Source organism: Procambarus clarkii, chromosome 56, assembly GCF_040958095.1.
Source record: "Procambarus clarkii isolate CNS0578487 chromosome 56, FALCON_Pclarkii_2.0, whole genome shotgun sequence".
Taxonomy (NCBI): Eukaryota; Metazoa; Arthropoda; class Malacostraca; order Decapoda; family Cambaridae; genus Procambarus; species Procambarus clarkii.
Window position 1 is genome coordinate 13,936,356 of NC_091205.1, and position 23,439 is coordinate 13,959,794.

At 45.4% G+C, this 23,439-nt stretch overlaps 1 protein-coding gene across 1 annotated transcript in view; it reads left to right on the forward strand.

Moving 5' to 3' along the window:
• The window catches only part of LOC138349771 (uncharacterized), a gene marked incomplete at its 5' end in the record, with an annotated part of 134,748 nt that overhangs the window by 80,131 nt on the left and 31,178 nt on the right, over positions 1-23,439 (forward strand).

The window sequence follows — 23,439 nt, forward strand, 5'->3', positions numbered from 1 at the left end:
CAGTAACTGCAGGTTGTGATGGTTTTGCTGCTAGCATTTGTTTGTTATTTATTCTCTTGTGAGTACTTGGTGTACTCTGGGGAGCAATTACTGGGCTCTTGGGAGTGCTCTTTGGACTATTAGGTCTCTTAGGAGCACCTGTGGGGCTCTTGGGCCTTACTGATGAATCAGTGTTTTACTTATGGTTATTACATCGATTATTAGTACCCTTGTTACCTGGTGACAGTGTCACTTTAGGAGTTCCAGGTAAGGAAACTGATGTGGGTACAATTTCGGTGCATTCAGAAGAGGCATTAAGTGCCTGGTTTGCTGAATGATTGCTTATATTGCGCAAACCTGCAAATATATCCTGTATTAACAGGACATTACCATTCTGGTATAAATATAATTTATTGAGTGTGTCACCAGACAATTTTCTCTGGATGATAATTTTAGTCATCCACTCAGCAGTTGGGTGATCCACCTCTTTACTGAAGGAATTTAACAGTGACTCAAGCTGAAAACTAAAGGCTTGTAAAGAGTCAACTGATTGTTCTGGTGGAGATAAATCTAGTAATTGGTGTACAAGGTTTATAACAATCTTCTCATTGTTAGCACTTGCTCTAGAAGGCTGATGTGAGTAATTATGACTATTACTTGTGTTGTTCAAGGCTTCTTGCTTAGCCTCAGCATTAATTACAGCTTCGGCTGCTGTTGCAGCTTTAGCTTTATCATTTTCTGGTTCAGATTCACTGATTATTGCAGCTTCACTAAGAGTGTCATCTGCAGCTTCACTAAGAGTGTCATCTGCAGCTTCACTTGTTTCTCTGGGTTCCTGTGAGGAGCTAGTTAATTCAGTAGCCTCATGCATTGAATTTATAGAACCCAGAGAATATTGAGAAGAGCTGTCTGAAAATTGATCAGACTCTGTAAATAAATTATTATGTAAAGTTGTATTAGATGAGATGGTAGAAAATGAAGGTTGAACTTCATTTGTTGATCCTGTGTAGTGATCAGTATTGATTAGAGGATTCTCCTCATTTTGAGGTAGCTCATGTATTTCATCTGAGCTGGGTGCTTGCTTGGGTGTAGGTCTACTACATAAATGTTCTAACCACTCAGGAACATTTTGTGTCGCAAGCACTTTGTTATAGTGATCTAACTTGTCTTGAATTATATCTTCATAGTCGGCAAGATCAGATTCTATCAGATTCAATTCGTCTGGGTCAGTATTACTGACAAGGAGTATGTTCCTATAAGACTCGATTATATCCTTTACATGGTCATATTTTTGGCTAGCCACCTTTGTGGAAATTTTTAGCCTGAAGACGTCAACTGAGTTAGTTCCTAAACAGTTGTCACATTTGTCAAGTAGTCTTGACAGGTGATTTTGAAGACCTTTCAAGATTCTTCCAGTTTTTTCTGGAGTAGCCATTCTGGCTGTAAGTTTGAGCCTTATAGGGCTTATATAGCTACTTGGATAGCTATGGTACTTGCTCCTTTATGTAGAGCAGGTATAATTATTGACAGCCTGATATTTTCTTGAGGCTGATTGTAATTTACCTCATTTAGAGGTTAGCTACCTACCTAACAATAAGCAACTAAGATTTCAGTGGTGCCTTGGTATCACTACAGGTGTTCCTTAGCTTAGCTCTTCAAAATCAGCCTTGGATGGGTAGCGAGCATACAGTAACACTCAAAGATGTACATAGAAATATGTAATAAAATATAATTACACAATAAATGGTTAATTCCACCCATTAGGGTCAGCACTACATAAATTAATAATGCACCAGCACTGTCTAACAGTACTAGTTAGGTAATAATCCTACCTATTAATGCAGCTAATGGTGTAGACTGAATTTGTACAAATCTTAGTACCATGTCAGTCTGAAATATATAACCTCTGTTGGGTTGGCATAATAACTACAATAAATGTGGTGCAATAATGTGTAAAATAGTGCTATGTTTTTGGATTTTATAATTTTATATAATATATACACTGGTAGAAATTATGTGTATAAGAAATTAAATGAACACAAGAGTATTAATTGTGTTTGGCAAGTATTCTACTGCCGTAAATAATATTTAACACCTGAATGTACTTCCTAATTGTGGAATATAATGTTATCAGGGTTAGTAATGATTAATTGATTTATGGGATCAGTAATTTGTATTAGTATACTGGATCCTAAAATGCTAATGAATTCACTGACTTGAGTGAATCAGTAATTATGGATTGAATTTAATTTAGGCTATAATGGACAGTCTGCTGACAGCCGTAAATTGAATTATTTGTATAGCCCAATAATGGTTAACACATAATTGGTGTTAGTGATTAATTAATAATGATTGAGGATAGCTTGATTCTAAGCTATCTATCCGGTTCGAAGTCAACCAAAATGTTGGATTATCTGGGGCTTGAACTCATATATTAAATTATTTGATTATTATGTTTAAATAAACCGAAGGACCACCCACTTTTGAGAAAAGAGGGAAAACGAGTAAAGTTGATTATTAGATTGACACTATAGAACCAATGCCTATGGATAATAATTAAATGAATAATCACTTGAAAATAAGGAATAGACTGTATTATTAATTAATTAAAGTCAAAGCCTCAAATATCAACATTGGGGGGTATTTCTAGAAGTTCATATACATCTAGGAACCAGTGTGGTTCGTCACTAGTTCATTGTTGAGTTAGTAACATAGCAAATCTAAACTAATATAGATTCAAAGATATGATACCTCAAATAATGAATATTAAAGATTATGTATTATTGAGCAACAGTAAGAGCAAACACCCTAATTACCAAATCATAAATTTTGCCAGTAAATTATTTACTGTAAAGATCCTATATGAATTATATTGAAATCAGTAATAATCTTAGCTAAATTTATACGAAATAAGTGTCTTAGCTGTAAGACGACTTCTGTAACTCCATTTCGTCATTCGTCCTCGTGGTCACAGGATCCCAATAAAGAAAGAACCCGAAGTGAATATCACGAATGAAGAGAAACAACTTGTCGACTCCTCGTATACACGCTCCAATCAGGGAAATTTAAGTAGCATTTTATTAGGCTACAAATTATTTCAAGTACAGTATTCATTAAAATTGAAATAAATGAAGAAAATCAACTAATGTTGTGTGTTTGTTGTTCATTCTTCGTTTCGACAGACTACCCACATACCCAGAGTGATGCATCAAACAAGATTGGTATACTTAACATGAGCGTATCAAATACTAAGGTCTGCTGAAACCGCGTCTGCCAGTCCCAGGCATCCACTGCTGTGTACTCGTAATTATGGGGTGTGGCTTCAATTGTTGACGCATTATTAACTGGCAGGGCACTGTAGAACACGTGGGGAGGTAATTGGTGACTATTGGTGGAGTTGCAACGTAATTATTGTTGGAGATCTCTTCAGTCACTACCATGCGTCTCGCTTCTCTGATCGCCAGGAATGCCTCGTGTGCAATGGCGTCTCCGCCCTACCTCAACTCGTCTCACGCATTCACAACAGAAATTACTAATCATGGATAATTCTTTTCCACGTAATTACTGATGTAATACGCTAATGAGAACCGGGTTGCAGTTATAGGGAATTAAATAATATCATATTCTCGTTAAATGGTGTTAAACGAGAAATGGAGAGGATGTCTATTCCCTCCATAACATTCGTACGTAACAGATAAAATTGTTACTTAGATAATAATTTCAGTTAATAACTCTTGGTTTTGGATTATTGGGAGTTATATTATCCATAGTTAATTATTACACGGAATACTGATAATTTTAGAGAACCACATTCAATTCTCTAACATATTGGTAATAAACGTGTCTAGATAGACATTATCTGACACAATCTTGCTACTCAATGTCGTGTGAATTCTAGCACTAATGCGCGGATAAAGAAATATTAAGTTAGGTTGATACTACCGTTAGTGAAATTAATAACTACTGTAGTTAGTATATAATAATGATGTGTTATAATACAATGGTAGTGTATTAGTGTTGGAAATTTCCAACATTGGTTCAGGCTTCTGCTCTTTGGTACTGGTGGTAGGTTTGTACGTTTGCAGCCTTTCTCCGTCCTTCTGGCGACGGTTGAGACGGCTGTTTTCTGGAGGGGGTTCTTGGGTTATTGATGCTTGATTGGTTCGGCTCCCCTTGATCTCTGTTTCAGGGCTCGGGTCTCCCAGGTCGTCCACAGAGTTTTTAGGTCTGTCCTTGCGCCCATGCTGTTCGGATGTTTGCAGCTTTTGCTGCTGTGTTGGTGATGTCTAGGGCTCATTTCAGGCGCAGGGATTTGAGGGTCGGACAGGTTCTTAGCCGCCCATTCTTTATGCGCGACTGCTTCTATGCGTTCTTGTTGCCTTGGGTTGCAGGTTGCAGCCTGTTGTCTCGGCTTCCCGTTGCGAAGTTTGTGGCGGCCTCCTCCCGGTTCAGCCCTTTCTTTTCCTTCTCCTTGAGCATGAAGCTCCAAGGAGCCGTAGGGGCTCCCCACAGAAAACCAGCGTTGATTGTAATGAAACGCCATTTTCTGGGTGAGCCCCGGAGGCTCCTTGGCAACCCTCCCTCCTACCGGTCGGTGGTTTTTTCGCGTTGGTTGATGCTTAGCTTCCAAACTGATGCTAGGCAGCCGACGCTGTAGGTCTGGGGCTCCCCCCTCCCCCTCTCGGGGTGGGGAGGGCTGCGCGGACGATCGGCGCGGCAGTTAAGTGTGATGTTTTCTTGTTTGCTTGTTTCCTTGGGATTGTAGGGAGTTTTTATCTCTCTGTTCAGTTTTTTGTTTAGTTTTTACCATGTGGGGTTTGTTTTGTTATGCCTACCTTTCTGGGTTCATACCCCTGTCGATGGCAGATAAGGAAAACCCCAACCACAAGGGGGTTTTCCAGGGCAATTGCTCCCTGAAACCTCTCTGAAGGGGCCAGGTTCTGGCGCTGGTCTCTGGTAGGTATGAACTCCTTAGCTAATGTCCCAGTCTAATATAACATACATTAGCCCGATAAGCTCCAGGGAGCCTCCGGGGCTCACCCAGAAAATGGCGATTCATTACATTCAAATCTGGTTTTTTTGCCTTGGTGGGGGGTTCTGCCCTATTTGCCACTGGTGTTTGGCCTCACCCTGATACTTGGTGGTGCCCCTTGCTTGGTCCCCGTGAGTGTACACGTCCCTGGGGTTCAGCTTTAGACACTTTGTTTGGTAGTTTTGGGTGCCGGTTAGCAGTACCCTGCCTGGGTTTACCTGAGCGCGAGTCCTCTTCAAGTAAACGCTCCGGACCCTGGGAATTCCCAAGGGGACGCGTGAGTTCAATGGATGTGACCCCGGGGTCCCCCCTCTCTCACTTCATGCGAGTTTGAGGGTTGTTCGGTCCCCTTGTCTCAAGACGACCCTCACTGTTTTTTCCTCCGTCACGCAGCCTGTTGGGTAGGTGACACTTTCGACCCTGAGTCCTGTGAGTATTGTTGCTTGTTGGTGACTCAATTTACCCAATCTATGGATGATCATCTTTGGGTACAGGCTGCGCAGGCGTTGCATTCTAGGTTTTGGTTGTTGCAACGCGCTCGGTTGGTTGCTCATCTGGATACCCCACGGCTGCCTCGTTTTGCTTTTAGGGACCCGGACTTGGGGGTGGGGGTCGTTTTGACCCAGGTTCAGTTCACACCTCCTGGTCCTTCCCCTCCTGTTGTTCGTTCTGGTCCTCCTCCCCTGCTTACGGCCCCAAAACGTCTGAGAGTTTCAGAGTCAGGGTAGGAGTTAATTGGTCTTGAGACTCAGGCAGCCACGGGGGATGCCCCTTCCGGTGTGGCGATGGAGGCATTCGAGTCTCCACCCCCGGCCGTAGCCTCTGGGTCTGACCAGTGGGCCTCATTCTATCCGGCTTCTACGGCTGCACAGGCCTTGTCTAGTGGGATCGGTGCTTGGGGGAAGGACTCGGCCCCGGGTCCTGCAGAGGAGGACCCTGGGGCTGGGGAGGGGCTGACTTGGGGGCCTTTGGCCCCACTGGACCCGCCTGGCTTTTTGTACCCTCTGAGCGGGGCTTACTGTTACAAGGAGTGGAATTTTCTTTTCCCCCCCCTCTGCGTACGAGTTGGACTTGGTGTTTGCCCTTTCCCTGGTTCGGTTCAGTGTTCCCCCGGGCACTTCGGTTTCGCCTTTGCGGAGGTTTTTGGCTTATCACATCCAACCTGCTGTGGTGCGGGCGGCCCTTGCGGCAAACCTCCTGCGTGACCCGGATTATGACTTGGCAATGGATTCCTCATCTTTCAGGTTTGGGACTTCCTTCCTTTTCTGGCTCCGTTACGAAGTTCAGGAGTCGTCCTGGCTGGCGGATTGTCCTGTCTTTACCTTGGAGGCTTGGCACTCCTTCTGCCGTTCCCGCACGGTTGAATGGCGGGAGGCTTCGATGGTGCTTCAGGTCTTCCTGAGGGGCGACCTTGAGTACCTCAATGAGTGCTTGTTTGCTCCTGCCCTTCCCCGGGAGGATGGTGTCGTTCACCTCGATGTGCAGGTTCCCTCCCTTTCGGCGGCGCAGGTGGCGGAAGACTTGCGGGCTCGGGGCCTTTTGGTTGCGGCCTTGCGCTTCTTTTCCCTCCTGGACCTGTCTTCCGACTGGCTCTCAGAGGATGTGGGGGCGCTTAGGGCTGTTCCTGGGTCTTGGGCCTTGGCCTCGGTGGCTTGCTCGTCGGCTGCCTTGCTGAAGCTTTTCGCGCCGATCTTGCAGGATGCGGTGGCTCTGTTTTATGCCGGCTCGCTTGTTGGCAGATGGTGCTTGCCTCGTCTGTGGAATCCGCTTGGGCCTTGGCTCTTAGGATGTCTAACCCCTTTTTGCCCTCTCTTGTTTGAGGCTTCCACCGTTGCACAGTATATTCAGGCTGCTTTGGCTTCTTGCCGTTCTATGTCGGACTTGCTGGTTCTCCACGGGTCCCGTGGTGGACCTTCCCGGAAGGGTCATGCCAAGGCTCGGGGTTCCTCTCGTCGTGGTAGGCCACTGGTGTCAGGTTCGGTTTTGGCTCCTCCTTCGGACCCTCCTTCAGCTGGTTGGTACGGTATTCGTTCTGTGCAAGGTTCTGGGTCTCGTAAGGGGTGCTGGCCCTTTCGCGGTTCGCCCCATTGACGGGGCGATGTGGGGGGGGAGGCTTGCGCTGTTCGCTCACACCTGGTCCCACGATTTGTGGGCGTTTCAGGTAATTTTGCACGGCCTCCAGTGGCGTTGGGTGGCCCCGCCCCTTGCGGGCTGTTCGGGGGTGGGAGGGCAGGCTTCTTCCCTAGCACTCTGTCAGGTCATCTTGGAGTGGGTTCGCTTGGGCGTGGTCGAAACGACGACGTCCCTCAGATGGGTTTTCCGTCTGTTTCTAGTCCTGAAACGGGACTGCGCGGACTTGCTGTTCATTCTGGACTTGTCCCGTTTGAGCCCCTGGGTTCATTGCCCGCTCGTTTCGCATGACCACGCTGTCCCAGGTTCAGCTCATGTTAAAGCTGGGTGCTTGCATGGTGTCCCTGAACCTCCAGGACGTTTATTGGCACATCCCGATTCATCCAGGGTTCAGGGATTGGCTCGGTTTTGTTGTGGGGCTTCGTGCTTACCGCTTTCGTTGTCTTCCGTTCGGTTTGAACCTGGCACCTCGCATTTTCACGTGCCTCACGTGGATCATGGTGACCCATCTGCGTCTGTTATGTGTCCGGGTGTTGGCCTACCTCGACGACTGGGTGGTCTGGGCTCCCAGCCAGTCCGCTTGTCTGCTGGCCAGGGATCTGGTTCTTTCTCAGCTCGCCAGGTACGGGTTCTTGGTGAACTGGAGTAAGTCCCATCTGGTTCCCTCCCAGGTTCGGACCTGGCTGGGCCTTGTGTGGGACTCTCAGACCGCTTCCGTGTCTCTTCCTCCGGAGTCTTTTCTGCGGCTGCGGTCCCACATGTGCCTGTTTCTGGGGGGTTCCCGGGTCACCTGACAGTTGTTCGAGGGTCTGTGCGGGAGCCTGAACTTTGCGATGCTGGTCTACCCACCGGGTCAGATTTGGCTTCGTCGGCTGTTCTGATTCCTTCAGAGACATCCCTTCCGCCTCTCTTGCGATTGCTGGGTTCGGACCCCAGGGACTTTCCGTCGGTTGCTGCGTCACCGGCTTCCTCTTCGGGTTTTTCGGGGTTCAGTGCCTTGGCGCCTACCCGAGCCCTCGCTCGATGTGTTCACGGATGCATCGTCTCTCGGCTGGGGCTTTGTGACCAGTGCTCACCAGGCCAGCCAGGGACGGTGGAGTCCGCCCTTCCGTCGAGCCCACAACACTGTGCGGGAGTTCGCGGCGGTGTGGTTTGCCCTTCGGAGGATTCGAATCGCCTGCGGGTCGACGATCTGACTCCATTTGGACTGCTCCTCGGTGGTTCATTGTCTGAACTGGGGGGTTCGATGTGGTCCTTGGCTCTTTGGCACTGGTCGCTTTGGGTGACTCGTCTGCTGAGTTCTCAGAGTTTGGCTCTCCTGGCAGTTCACATGCGGGGAGTGTCCAACGTCTTGGCCGACGGCCTGTTTCATTTCGTTCCATGGAATGGACGGTCGACGCCGACTCCTTCCGTTGGCTTTGCCAGACGTTCGGACGCCCCAAAGTGGACCTTTTCCCATCGGCGTGGTTGTGGCGTCTTCCTCTGTATATGGCACTCTTTCCTGACTGCGAGGCCGTCGGGCTCGACGCCTTTCGGTAGGACTGGTCGAGGTGGGGGAAAGGTTCCTCTTTCCCTGGGTTCAGCTGTTGCTTCAGGTCCTGACTCACTTGGAGACTTACCAGGGAAGAGTTGTCCTCTTGGCCCCTTGGTGGCCGGCCCAGCCGTGGTTTCACACACTGCTTGCTCAGTGTCCTAACCCGGATGTTTTTCTGTGGCTGTGCCTCTTCCAGCTGATCGGACCGGTACGTCACGTGGATGGTTCGATCTTCTTCTCGAGTCTTCGCGTATGGTATTTTTGACTCAAGTTTATCATCATCTCTATGGTGATCAGGTGGCTTCCTAGTTAGTGTCCCACCTGAGGGCTTCATCTCAGCGGCAGTATGAAGTTTCCTGGCAGTTCTTGCGGTTCTTCTTATGTCTTCGTCATTGTACTTTGTTTTCTGTTAGGGTGCTGTTGTCCTTTCTCTCTTGGTTTGTTCCAGGACCGTCTCCTTATGCCTAACACTGTCGCCTTGTATCGTGCGGCGCTGGCAGAGCCGCTTCAGCTTGCTTTCAGTATTGATGTCACGTCTGCGCCGTTTCGTAAGCCATCTCGGGCGTTGTTTCACCTCCGGCCTGCTCATGTTGCCTGAGCTGTCCAGGTCATTGGACAGAGTGGTCTCTCTTCTTTCTTCTCCTCGTTTTGTTGTGGCCCCTTCGGTTCCGGATTGTTTTTCGAAGACTCTTTTCCTGTTGGCATTGGCCTCTGGGGGTCGGGTAGTTGAGCTTCATGCTCTCCTCTGGCGCAGAGGTTTCTGCTCCATCGGTCGGGGTGATCGGTTTGTTCGTCTGCAGCCTTCTTTTCTGGTGAAGAATGAGACTGCTGCTTTCCGGAGTGGTCCCTGGGTTGCTGATGCTTGGTTGGTTCGGCCGGGGGTGCATCATGTTTTGTGTCCAGTTGCGGCTCTCCGCCATTATTTGCGCGCCACGGCTTCTGTGTCCAGGGATGTGCTTTGGGTTGATCCGGTTTCCCTTCTTCCCTGTTCGAGGATGCAGGTCTTCCAGGTCATCCGCAGGGTTATTAAGGCTGGCCAGCCTGCGGTCTATTCCCGTGCCCATGATGTCCGCAAGTTCGCAGCTCTTGCTGTCGTCTATGACAATATGCCCTGGGCTGACATTCATGCGGAGGGATTTTGGTGGTCGAACAGGGTCTTGGCTGCTCGTTACCTTGTAAACGTTCCTGGGCCCAGTCGGGCCTGTGTCGCCTTGGGTCGGGGGATGCAACCAGTTGTCTTGACTTCAGGTTGAGGAGTGAGCAGCAACCGCCTCCCGGGTAAACCCCTATTCTTTTCCTCTGTGGGTAGTTAGCTCCGGGGAGCCATAGGGGCTCCCCCCAGAAAACCAGCGTTGAATGTAATGGAACACCATTTTCTGGGTGATCCCAGAGGCTCCCCGGCATCCTCCCTCCCTCCCTTCCTTCAGTCTGCGTTATTTGATACTCAGCCTCTGAACTGGGGAGAGTTGCTGGCGCAGAGGTTTGGGACCCCTCCGTCCCCTTCCGAGGAGGGGGGGCGGGTTGCGCAGATGGATGCACGGCGTTTGTGGTGCATACTGGTTTTCTTGGTTTTGATTGGAGAGTTCTATTACTAGTTCAGCTTTCGGTTTGGAATTAATTAATCAGCAGTAGTTTATTTTGGAATTCCTACCTTTCTGGGTGCCTGACCTGGTAGAAGGCAGACTGAGACTGCTTCCAATTACATGGGGGTGTCTTAAGGCTTTTGCTCCACGTGGCTCTCTTAAGGGGGCCAGGTTCTAGCTCTGGTCCCCGGTAGGCCTAGAACTCCTTTGATTGACTGTTGCCAAGGTCTAATATATACACATCAACCTGGTATAGCTCTGGGGATCCTCCGGGTCTCACCCAGAAAATGGCGTTTCATTACATTCAACGCAGGTTTTTTGTACCAGGACAGAATGTGGTGATTGATGAATTGCTAGTACTCTTCAAGGGACAACTGGCGTTCAAGCAGTACATTCCATCAAAGCGGCACCGGTTTGGACTCAAGTTTTTTGTGATACGTGACTACAAAACTGGTATTGTCATGGACATGATACTGTATTCAGGTACAGACGTTGACATACCTGGTCAAGATCCATACAGTTTCTCCTGCAATGTCGCAAAAATTCTCATGGAACCATTGCTGAACTAGGGGCATATCCTGTTCACGGACAACTACTATACTAGCCCCTTGTTGACCAGATTCCTCCTTGATCACAACACTGCATATGTGGCACTGTCAAGGCCCACAGGGAGGAAATGCCAGTGTTTGGCATTGGTATTGCAGTGGGTGATTGCCAGCTGCGAAAGTGTGACAAAATATTATCACTGCGCTGGAGGGACAGAGATGATGATGAGATGGAAAATCTGGGCTGTGACGGGTTCAGTGATTACATAACAAGAACTATAACAATAGGTGGACCTAAGATAATAGTAGCAGTCATTTACAACCCTCCCCTAAATGACGGAAGACCCAGACAGGAGTTTAATTTAATAGGAACAACATGGCAACCAATAATATAATAGAGCAGCTTCAGTTGCCTACAGGAATGGCTCAAGACTCTTAATTATGGGCAATTTCAACCATGGAAAGATAGACTGGGAGAATGGGTACCCACACGGTGGTGCAAATACATGGAGAGCTAAACTCTTGGAAGTGGCAACAAGGAACTTTCTGAGCCAGCACATCAGGGAACCCACAAGAGTGAGAGGCAATGATGAACCAGCTAGACTCAACTTGATATTCACCCTGAATGAATCGGAAATAAGGGATGTCAAAGTTGAAGTCCCCCATAGAAATGAGTGACCACAGTGTATTGACATTTGAGTACTTGGTGGAATTAGGGATAACCTATCCAAGGATGGGATCGGAAGGGAAAAGACTAAATTAAAGAAGAGGAAAATATGACGAGATGAGAAACTTTCTAAGGGGAATACCATGGGAAACAGAACTTAGAGACAAGGCTGTACAGGACATGATAGATTATGTCACCCAGAAGTCCCAGGAAGCTGCAGACAGGTTTATCCCAGTCCAAAAGGAGAAAAACAAAAAACAACAGAAAAATCCATGGTTCAACCAGGAATATAAGGTAGCGAAGCAACTGAGTAAAAGAACATGGAGAAACTACAGAAATAACAGAACACCGGCAAGCAGGGAGACATACTAGAGGTTCAGAAATGAGTACCTCAGAGTGAGGAGGGAAGCAGAGAGACAGTATGAAAATGACATCGCGAGTAAAGCCAAGACCGAACCAAAGCTGCTTCACAGCCACATCAGGAGGAAAACAGCAGTGAAGGAACAAGTGATGAAACTGAAAAAAGGGGAGAACAGATACACAGAGAATGAAAAGGAGGTGTGTGAAGAACTCATGAGATTCCAGGTCTTCACAATAGAATAAGGAGAAGCCCCTGCACTAAATGAGGAGGAGGCAAAGCAAGCAACCTTGGAGGAATTTGACTTCACCAATGATGAGGTTAAAAGGTGTCTGTTGGAGCTGGATGTGACAAAGGCTGTTGGGCCTGGCAGAATCTCACAATGGATACTAAAGGAAGGTGCAGAAGCACTAAGTGTGCCACTCTCTATGGTGTATAAAAGGTCACTGGAAACCAGGAGACCTACCAGAAAGTTGGAAGACAGCTAACGTAGTCCCAATATACAAGAAGGGTGACAGGCAGGAGACACTGAACTACAGGCTAGTTTCCCTAACTTGTATACCATGCAAGGTGATGGAGAAGATCGTGAGGAAAAGGCTCGTAGAGCATCTGGAGGGAAATATCTTTGTAACACTCAACCAACATGGGTTCAGAGATGGTAAATCGTGCCTCACAGGTTTAAAAGAATTCTATGACCAGCCAACGAAAATTAGGCAGGAAAGAGAAGGGTGGGCAGACTGCATTTTCTTTGACTGCCAGAAAGCCTTTGACACAGTACCCCATAAAAGGCTTTTAAAAAAGTTGGAGCAACAGACAGAAGTAAAAGGAAAGGTGCTCCAGTGGCCCATTTAACCCTTAAATGGCACCTGGCTATTTACCATGTGTCACCCACAGGTGCATACCAAAAAAAAAAATATTATTTTTTCTTCTAAACCTGTTAATTTGTGTTCACTGATTATGGAAAAAATAATACAAAAATCGTAAGTGGCATATATTGCCCGTTATAGGGCGGGGAAGTCTGGGAAAAAAACAGGCGCTGACTCACCGGCGTCCCAGACGGTGTGTTGCTCGCCAGCTGTCAGGCCGGAGTTGCCACAAAGAAATAATTACCTAATTATTTCAATGTCTCTGATTGATTTTTTGTAGTTTTTTTGCTGTAATATTATTCAATAGTGTGTAGTGTGATATATTTATATAATAAAATGAGTGAATCATTGCTGTACTCAAAAATATGGTGTGCATATTGTTGATTCAATTATGTTCATCAAACAGTGAACAAATACTTTGTCGGTTATTACACTATATACACAGGTTATATATAAGTATCTGCATGTTTTGTTCACCATAATGAACCACTAAGTTGCTATTATGAGTCAAAAAGTAACGAGGAGTGACCACCAGCCAGCCACTCACTCCCTCAACACCTCACTCGCTCACATTCTCCTCCCACCATACTGTTTTTGCTTTTATTCGCTATATACAGACGTTAAATATAAGTATCTACATTCGTGTTCACCATAATGAACCACTAAGTTGGGATGCTGAGTGGCAGCCAGTGGCAGCCCGCCATTGGCATCCACTCCCTCCCTCCCTCACCTCACCAGACTTGCTACCATTCTCCTCCCACCATACTGTTTTTGCTTTTATATACAGACGTTATATATAAGTATTTACATGTTTTGTTCACCATAACTGTACATCTAAGCTTGTATGGTGAGTAAAGGCACAAAGACGTAGCTACTCACACAGTCAGCTCGTGGCGGCCGCCCTCAAGGCCAGACGCACTAGTATTTCTCCTCCAACAATACTGTTTGTGGTGTTATTATGCTATATACACACATTATATATAAATATCTACCTGTTTTATTCATCATACTTGTACAAGTAAACTGGTAAGGTGCCCAAAGACCATAGCGGTCACCAGTAAACAACATGATAAGTCGTGCAGACGACGCACCTCCCTCACCAAAATGGCGGCTCCCAACCTATTCCTATTGCTGTTTATACCCTCTATACACACGTTATATATAAGTATCTACATTTGTGCTCACCATAGCGAACCACTAAGCTGGTATGGTGAGTGCAGTCAATAAAAGGTGGCCACACACAGTCAGACGCCACCACCCTCCCTCCCACAGCATTACTCCTCCCTCCATGGAGCACAGCGCTAAATATCACCACAATCCTGCTATTATCAGAACCCTGGTCAGTTTTATCACAGTCAGGGGTCTTCTGTAATAATATCATTGCTAAATAATAGCAAGAACATGTATATTATGGCATTTTTAGGCGATGCTGTGGTCACAAGCTGAACAGCAATTCTGTGAGCTCATGCTGCGTGCATCAGGCTTGGTTGCTTGCTCAATACTGAGGCCCCTCACACCCGGGAATTTGGCCCACGATTTTTTTTTTAAATGGCGTCTGTTTACAAGAGACCTGATGAAGGTAATTACCTAAGTGTGTAATTACCTAAGTGTAGTTATAGGATGAGAGCTACGCTCATGGTGTCCCGTCTTCCCAGCACTCTTTGTCATATAACGCTTTGAAACTACTGATGGTCTTGGCCTCCACCACCTTCTCACCTAAATTGTTCCAACCGTCTACCACTTTGTTTGCGAAAGTGAATTTTCTTATATTTCTTCGGCATCTGTGTTTAGCTAGTTTAAATCTATGACCTCTTGTTCTTAAAGTTCCAGGTCTCAGGAAATCTTCCCTATCGATTTTATCAATTCCTGTTACTATTTTGTATGTAGTGATCATATCACCTCTTTTTCTTCTGTCTTTTCTTTTGAGTTTTGGCATATTTAATGCCTCTAACCTCTCCTCGTAGCTCTTGCCCTTCAGTTCTGGGAGCCACTTAGTAGCATGTCTTTGCACCTTTTCCAGTTTGTTGATGGGCTTCTTAAAATATGGGCACCATACAACAGCTGCATATTCTAGCTTTGGCCTAACAAAAGTCGTGAACAATTTCTTTAGTATATTGCCATCCATGTATTTAAAAGCAATTCTGAAGTTAGAAAGCGTGGCATAGGCTCCTCGCATAATATTCTTTATGTGGTCCTCAGGTGATAGTTTTCTGTCTAGAACCACCCCTAGATCTCTTTCTTTATCAGAATTCTTTAAAGATTTCTCACATAATATATAGGTTGTGTGAGGTCTATGTTCTCCTATTCCACATTCCATAACATGGCATTTATTAACATTAAATTTCATTTGCCAAGTGGTTCTCCATATACTTATTTTGTCCAGGTCATCTTGAAGGGCATGACAATCATCTAAGTTTCTTATCCTTCCTATTATCTTAGCATCATCAGCAAACATGTTCATATAATTCTGTATACCAACTAGTAGATAATTTATGTAGTGTGGTGAACCCCGTGTATCCACGGGTCGTTTAAATCTTGCGCGGTACTCCAAAGCATCATATGATGCTGAGCGCAATTTACTGCAAGTCACTCAACATATCATATGATGTCTTGTGCAACTAAAGGGTTAACAATATCTTTGCCTTCATTTCAGGTATATTTTCCTTGGAATGTAGTCTACATCTATCTTTATTCTGACATATAGACCTTTAACATTACTTTGTATATATGCAAATGAATTACACAAATGATCGGTTTGTGTGCAGGCCTTCACACTCCCTGAGCTATAAAAAGTAACTATAAATAACGCATATATCTTCACTTTCATCTCAGTTATATTTATGCCAAAGTATTAACATGCAGCTTATATGTCTGTCTTTATGATGACATTGAAAACTTTGTGTATTACAAAATCTAGATTAAATTAACATTGATCTTCGAAAGATCATAGTTCCCATCGATAGGGAGAGCGTCGGCCATTTAAACATGTTAAAAAATATGAATATCTTAACTCTCTAATAAGGTATAATCTCTGTGATGAATTCACAAAAACTATTTTATCTCTGCCTTTCTGATAACGTATACAAATATAAGCTTTATTTGTGAATCGCTATTAACCCTATAACTGTGCAACTTGCCTGCAGGCCCACATCTGGGGTGCACTACGTGCCTCCAGGTATTTGTATTTTTCACGTTTCATTCAAAACTCCCGCAGCTACATGGGGAGTTCATCAGCTTCCTCGGGGCACTTGTAAACAGACGCCATCTTTAAAAAAACTCGTGGTCCACATTCCCGGGTTTTGAGAGCCTCAGTAGTGAGAGCAACCAAGGCTGGCGCATGCAGCATGAGCTCACAACATTGCTGTTCAGCTTGTGACCACAGCATCGCCTAATAATGTCAAAATATAAAATTCAAATTCAAATTCAAAATTCAAATTCAAAATTATGTATATATTATATAATTCAAATTATATATATTTCAATTTATTCCATTTAAATTCAAATTATATGTATATATATATATATATATATATATATATATATATATATATATATATATATATATATATATATATATATATATATATATATATATATATATATAACTTGTATTATTTAGCCATGATAGTATTGCAGTAGAGCCTGAGTGTGATAATGACTGTGTACAGTGTTCAAATATTTTTGATTCAATGCTGTTCACAATGTTCACAGCGCTAGCCACAACACCACAACATTATTTCGTCCGTCTAGGAATCTTCAAACGACTTCTTAGGTTCCTTTACAAAATAAACTTGTGGTCAATTATGTATTTACAGGATTTAGTGACCAGTATTGTGATAACAGCAGGATTGTCGTGATAATAAGCACTGTGCGTAGTATTGTGGGAGGAGTAACTGTGGTGAGGGAGAGAATCGAGGTAGCCTCACTGCGAGTGTATGGCAGCCACTCTTGTTTAGCTCATCATACTAGCTTAGTGGTTCGCTATGGTGAACACATTTGTATATGGGGTATATACAATGTGTGTATATAGTGTAGTAACAGCAACAGGAGTATGTTGGGAGGAGCTATTTTGGTGAGGGAGGTGACGTAACCGTAGCGTCGTCTGCTGGCTGCTGTGTGATTTCTCATACAGTGTATGGTGGCCACTGTAAAGTTTGGACACAATACCGGCTTACTTGCATAGTTCTGGTGAATAAAACATGTAGATAGGTATACATAACATGTGGAAATAGTGTAATACAAACAATAACAGTATGGTGGGATTAAGATGTTGGAGGAGTGGAGAGACTGGATGTTAGAGGAGTGAGGGTGTGGCAGCTGACACTCGCAGAGTTCTGAATGTGTTCCTGGTGAATGTATATAGTGTATGACAGTGTATAGTGTGTAAATAGACTGTATATATACATAAATTATCGTAATACAATGGAAATATGTGCTGGATATGCACGTAACACAGTGTCTTCGGACAGTACGGATGTTCTACTGCCATAATATAGTGTACGTGTTCTTTATACATAGGATTGACACATAAAAGCATATATAATGTATTTGGAACTGTGCGCAGAAAATGAACAAAAATATATTCACAGCAACTCGCGCATCCTGTCCCGAGCGCCCTCCTGGCTCTGGGGGTGTATGCCACGGGCGACCAGGGAATGACGATATCATGCACAAACGTACGGACCCCATAGCAGCTATAGTACTTACAATTTTGACCTTCTGTTACTATACCCTTACTCAGGGAAGGGTTTTTGGCACTTTAACTCTCAAACCTCTAGGGGGCCCAAATGGATTTAACTCTCACAGGCGCAACAAAAAAAAAATCCAAAAAATTCTTTCGTCTTATAGAAGTGTTCATTTTTGTTCCCTGATCACGGAAAAAATAACAAAAAAAATCATAGGTGGCATATTTTAGCCGCAATAGGGTAGGGAAGTCTGGCAAAAAAGGGGCGTTGACAGAACCTTCGCCAAACGAGATCTACTCTGCTCGAGCTGTCAGGCTGCAGTTACCACAAATATATTATTATCTAATTATTTCAATGTCTGATTGATGTTTCTTAGTTTTTTTGCAGTAATATTATTCAATACAGTGAATTGTGATATATTTATATAATAAAATGTGTGAACCATCGCTGTACTCAAAATTATGGTGTGCATATTAGTGATTCAATATACAAATAATTTTGCTGTTGTTACACTATATACACAGGTTATATATAAGTATCTGCATGCTTTGTTCACAATAACGAAACACTAAGTTGGTCTTGCAAGTCAAAAAGCAACGAGGAGTGACTGCCACACACCAGCCAGCCACTCGCTGTCACTCCCTCCCTCAACAACACCTCACTCACCCTCATTCTCCTCCAACAATACTGTTTTTGCATATATTCACTATACACAGACGTTATATATAAGTACAGTGGTACCTCGCATAACGATCGCCCCAAAAGACGAACATTTTGGGTAACGAACGGCCCGATCGGCGTCAAATCGTCCCGTATGATGAACGCTGGTTTGAGTAACGTCAACACCACACGGTGGGGTCGCGTTGCTTCTTGCACATTCTTAGACGCCTCCAACGATGCACATAAATTATGTTGTTCTTGTTTAAAGATGCTAATGATGCTGGGATATAAAAGGGTGACTGCTGAGATGTTGAAAAGCATTGACGTTTTTGTAGAAAAAAAGAAATGAAATGTCTGATATACAACAAATGTCAAAAAGGTTCGTTCGGTGTTTGGCAGGTAGGCTGCTCCATTATAACAATCTTTCTTTGTTTCAAATGTGTTCCATTTGTTTTGTATTTGTCATTTACGTCTCAATAATGGAGAAGCCTACCTTACATACACTGAATAAACCATTATGACATTTTCCTTTCTTCAAATGTGTTCAATATTTATTTTTCATTTGTCTTATAGCAAAAGGTTCGTTCGGTGGTCGGCAGGTAGGCTGCTCCATGTTTCTTACATACAAAAAACGTAAATAATAAAAAAAAAATGAAGAATTTTGAAAACCAGTACAAATGTCAAAAAGGTTCGTTCGGTGGTCTACAGGTCGGCTGCTCCATGTTTCTTAATTAAAAAAAAAAAACGAAAAATAAAAGAACTGTTGAAACAATTTGAAAAATGGGCAAATGCCATAAAGGTTCGTTCAGTGTTTGTCGGGTAGGCTGCTCCATTATTGAGACGTAAGTGACAAATACAAAACAAATGGAACACATTTGAAACAAAGAAAGATTGTCATAATGGAGCAGCCTACCCAACAAACACTGAACGAACCTTTTGCTATAACGAATATGAAAGACTAGGGCTGCTGGCTGGGTTAGTACTGCGTGAGCAACCATTTGTGGCACACGCGCCTCTGGCTCTCAAACACCTGTCCCACACGGTGTTGAAAGACTGCGCTCAATCGGTGCAATTCAGACCCTATTGTTTGAAGAACATAAGGGTCATAATATTGGTGAAGCTAGGCGCAATAAGGGCTTAACACAACGGTCGGATGCCAGTGATACAGCACCTATGAGGATGATACAGCGAGCGTATCCAGGTGTAGCTCTGAGCCCCACCCTTGCCATCTCGAATTTATATAGATGATACATAGATGAATCGTTTTCTGCGTTCAGTGATAATGCATCTGATACAAGTAGCATAGATGAAGTGTTAGCGGCTTCCATGGTGGTGGTGTTCATTGATATTTTCAAGAATACCTGAATCTCTTCCTGACTGATGGACACTCTTTGCGGCTAGCTGAATCTCTTCCTGACTGATGGACACTCTTTGAGGCTAGCTGAATCTCTTCCTGTGTGGGACCTTACAAAGCGATCTTTTCAAGACTACCTTACAAATTGAGCTTTTCCTATAATCGTTTCAATACTACCTTATGCTTTACAAGCTTGGCTACATACCACCTACAAGTACTAAAGCCAAGGGTGCACACGAGTGCGTTATTTGCAAGCACACAGAACGATGAAATAGGAAATGAAAATCTATCTGTAGCGTGTGCAAGGAGAGCAAAGTCCCGCTGTGTACCATAGACTACTTCGTTGACTATTACGCACCTCCAAAGTAGAGTGTGTAATACAGTGTGTTACTGTGTAAATAGTATGTGAAACTGTACATATTGTAATTTTAGTGAATTTTTACCATGTAATAGTGGGACAATAAACATTTATTGTGGACACATTACTGACACATGTATCACAGTTCCATGGAAAATTATGAACATTCTACTGTATACATATTGTAAAGGTCACAAATATGCATCATATACGATAAAAGAAACAAATAAAACCGCATTGGAAATGCATAGAAAAAATATTTGAAAATATATTTGTGGCAATACGCGGTGCTTGAATGGCCTGCGAGACCGTGTCTGGGAGCTTCACACACGGGCGACCAGGCACTGATGACGTCACAGCGCACCTTGTCCACGCCCTCGCAGCCAAAGTAAGTGGAATTTGGTAATTATTTTTACATAGACATGTTCAGGGACGGTAATTTATCATTTTGCAAAGAAAAATGATATTTTGGGGAACATTTGATGTCATGCACACTGGGGAAATTTTACAATAAACACAGTGCATCACACTGGTTACATGGGTGGACACTCGTTTTGTATGACGTCCATTTCACATGACGAACATGGAACGGATTAAATTCGTTATGCGAGGTACCACTGTACATGTTTTGTTCACCATAACTGTACATCTAAGCTTGTATGGTGAGTAAAGACACGAAGACGTAGGTACTCACACAGTCATCTGGTGGCGGCTGCCCTCAAGGCCAGACGCACTAATATTTCTCCTCCAACAATATTGTTTGTGGTGTTATTACACTATATACACACATTATATATAAGTATCTACCTGTTTTATTCACCATACCTGCACAAATAAGCTGGTATGGTGCCCAAAGACCGTAGTGGCCACCAGTAAACATGATAAGTCGTGCAGATGGTGCACCTCCCTTACCAAAATGACGGCTCCCAACCTACTCCTATTGCTGTTATCACACTCTATACACACGATATATATAAGTATCTACATTTGTGTTCACCATAGCGAACCACTAAGCTGGTATGGTGAGTGCAGTAAATAACAGGTGGTCACACACAGTCAGAAGACGACGCCACAACCCTCCCTCCCACAGCCTTACTCCTTCCTCCATGGAGCATAGTGCTAAATATCACCACAATCCTGCTATTATCAGAATCCTGGTCAGTTTTATCACAATCAGGGGCCTTCTATAATACTATTATCGCTAAATAATAGCATGATCATATATATTATGGCATTTGTAGGCGATGCTGTGGTCAAAAGCTGAACAGCAGTGCTGTGAGCTCGTGCTGCGTGCGCCAACCTTGCTGGCTTGCTTAATACTGATGCTCTCACACCCAAGAATGTTGGCCTGGATTTTTTTTCTAGGTGGCATCTGGCAACTATTGGTCGTGGCTGCACTGTAGCTGCCCCTATCCCAGGCAGGGAGTTTAAATTATAGCGCTAGACACGAAATCATATATATATATATATGACATGCAAGGTTTTGGTTTTGCCACTGAAAGCATATATATATGATTTGCGCAGTTAAAGGGTTAAAAACAGAATAGAATTTTTTCCAGAGATTTTATTTCCTGCGCACTGTGTGCACAGGGTGGGTGTCATATTTGGAGGCCGCGCAGTTAAGGGGTTAATTAAGCGTGTAGGGTTCGGTGTTTTATGAGCAAAAAGGACCCGAATGGTTTAAGTAGCGAACGTACACCAATCAATAATGTTAGTATCTATATATAAAAATTATTGTCCTGTGGAGTTAATTTAACCTCCAGACATGTTCTTTTAAATAAATATTAAATGTGTTGTGGCTATTTATAAAAGATATTATTACAAATACACATTCTACTTGTTAATACAGAGCACCACTTGGTTTCCGAACCCCTTGGGGACGAGACCCGTCGATTAACATGTAAGTTCGTAAATGAGAAATAGAGGGAAAAATAAACTTGAAATGTAAAAAGAAATGTTTCCAAAAAATTAAGGAAAAACTCTAGGGGAAAAAATAGACAGGTTCATAGCGTAAATGCTACCGTATTTTGTTTGTACTCGCCAATAAGTGAAGTCTTTATCCGTTTTATAAAAGTCCTTAATTGTTCCTAGCTGATTATTAAGACGTCTGGCAAACATCCTCTGGATGTTTCCTGCCAGCCTGTAGGAATATCCTGCCTGCCAGCTTGCCAGCTTGCCAGCCAGCCTGCCAGCCAGCCTGCCAGCCAGCCTGCCAGCCAGCCTGCCTGCCAGCCAGCCTGCCTGCCAGCCTGCCTGCCAGCCTGCCTGCCAGCCAACCAGCCTGCCTGCCACCCTGCAGGCACATCCTGCCAGCCACCCTGCAGGCACATCCTGCCAGCCAGCCTGCAGGCACATCCTGCCAGCCAGCCTGCAGGCACATCCTGCCGGCCAGCCTGCAGGAACATCCTGCCAGCCAGCCTGCAGGAAAATCCTGCCAGCCAGCCAGCCAGCCAGTCAGCCAGCCTGCCTGCCAGCCAGCCAGCCAGCCTGCCTGCCAGCCAGCCAGCCTGCCTCTCTGCCAGCCAGCCAGCCTGCCTCTCTGCCTGCCAGCCTGCCTCTCTGCCTGCCAGCCTGCCTCTCTGCCAGCCAGCCAGCCTGCCTCTCTGCCTGCCAGCCTGCCTCTCTGCCTGCCAGCCTGCCTCTCTCTCTGCCAGCCAGCCTGCTATCCAGCCTGCCTCACTCTCTGCATGCCATCATGCTAACGGGTCGAGTGTGTTAGGCTTATCTTCGGGAGTGAGCCGGACTCTCCCCCACCACCGATAAACCACCTTCCACCCCTACTTCCCATACTCTCTCTTAAAGGTCACGAGGTTCAACCGCGTGACTATCCCTCCCTCCCTGCTTGCCAGCCTGCCTGTCTGCTTGCCTGCCTGCCTGCCTGCCTGCCTGCCTGCCTGCCTGCCTGCCTGCCTGCCTGCCTGCCAACCTGCCAACCTGCCTGCCAGCCTGCCTGCCTGCCTGCCTGCCTGCCAGCCTGTCTGCCAGCCTCCCTCCCTCTCTGCTAGCCAGCCTCCCTCCCTCTCTAACAGCCTGCCTGCCAGCCTCCCTCCCTCCCACTCTCTCTGCCAGCCTGCCTGCCTCTCTCCCTTTCTGCCAGCCTGCCTGCCAGCCTCCCTCCCTCTCTGCCACCCTGCCTGCCAGCCTCCCTCTCTGCCAGCCTGCCTGCCAGCCTCCCTCTCTTCCTGCTAGCCTGCCATCCAGCCTGTCTCTCTCTCTGCCTGCCATCCAGCCTGCCTCCCTCTCTGCCTGCCATCCAGCCTGCCTCCCTCTCTGCCTGCCATGTAGCCTGCCTGCCTGCCTGCCTGTCATCCAGCCTGCCTGCCTGCCATCCAGCCTGCCTGCCTGCCTGCCTCCCTCCCTCCCTCCCTCCCTCCCTCCCTCCCTCCCTCCCTCCCTCTCTGCCAACCTGCCTGCCAGCCTGCCAAAAATATACGATGATGTACATTTAAGAAACAAATCTAGGTCACAGGTTTGTCGAGTGTGGTTAGGCTTACAGAGTCAGCCAGTCCCTCCCCCACCACCAACACACCTTCCTCCCCAACCCATACACACACACTCTCAAAGGTCACATGGTTCACCTCAACACCCATACATCCCTTCCTGCTTGCCTGCCTCCTTCCCAGCCTGCCTGCCTGCCTTCTTCCTGGCCTGCCTGTCTGCCTCCTTCCCGGCCTGCCTGCCAATCAGC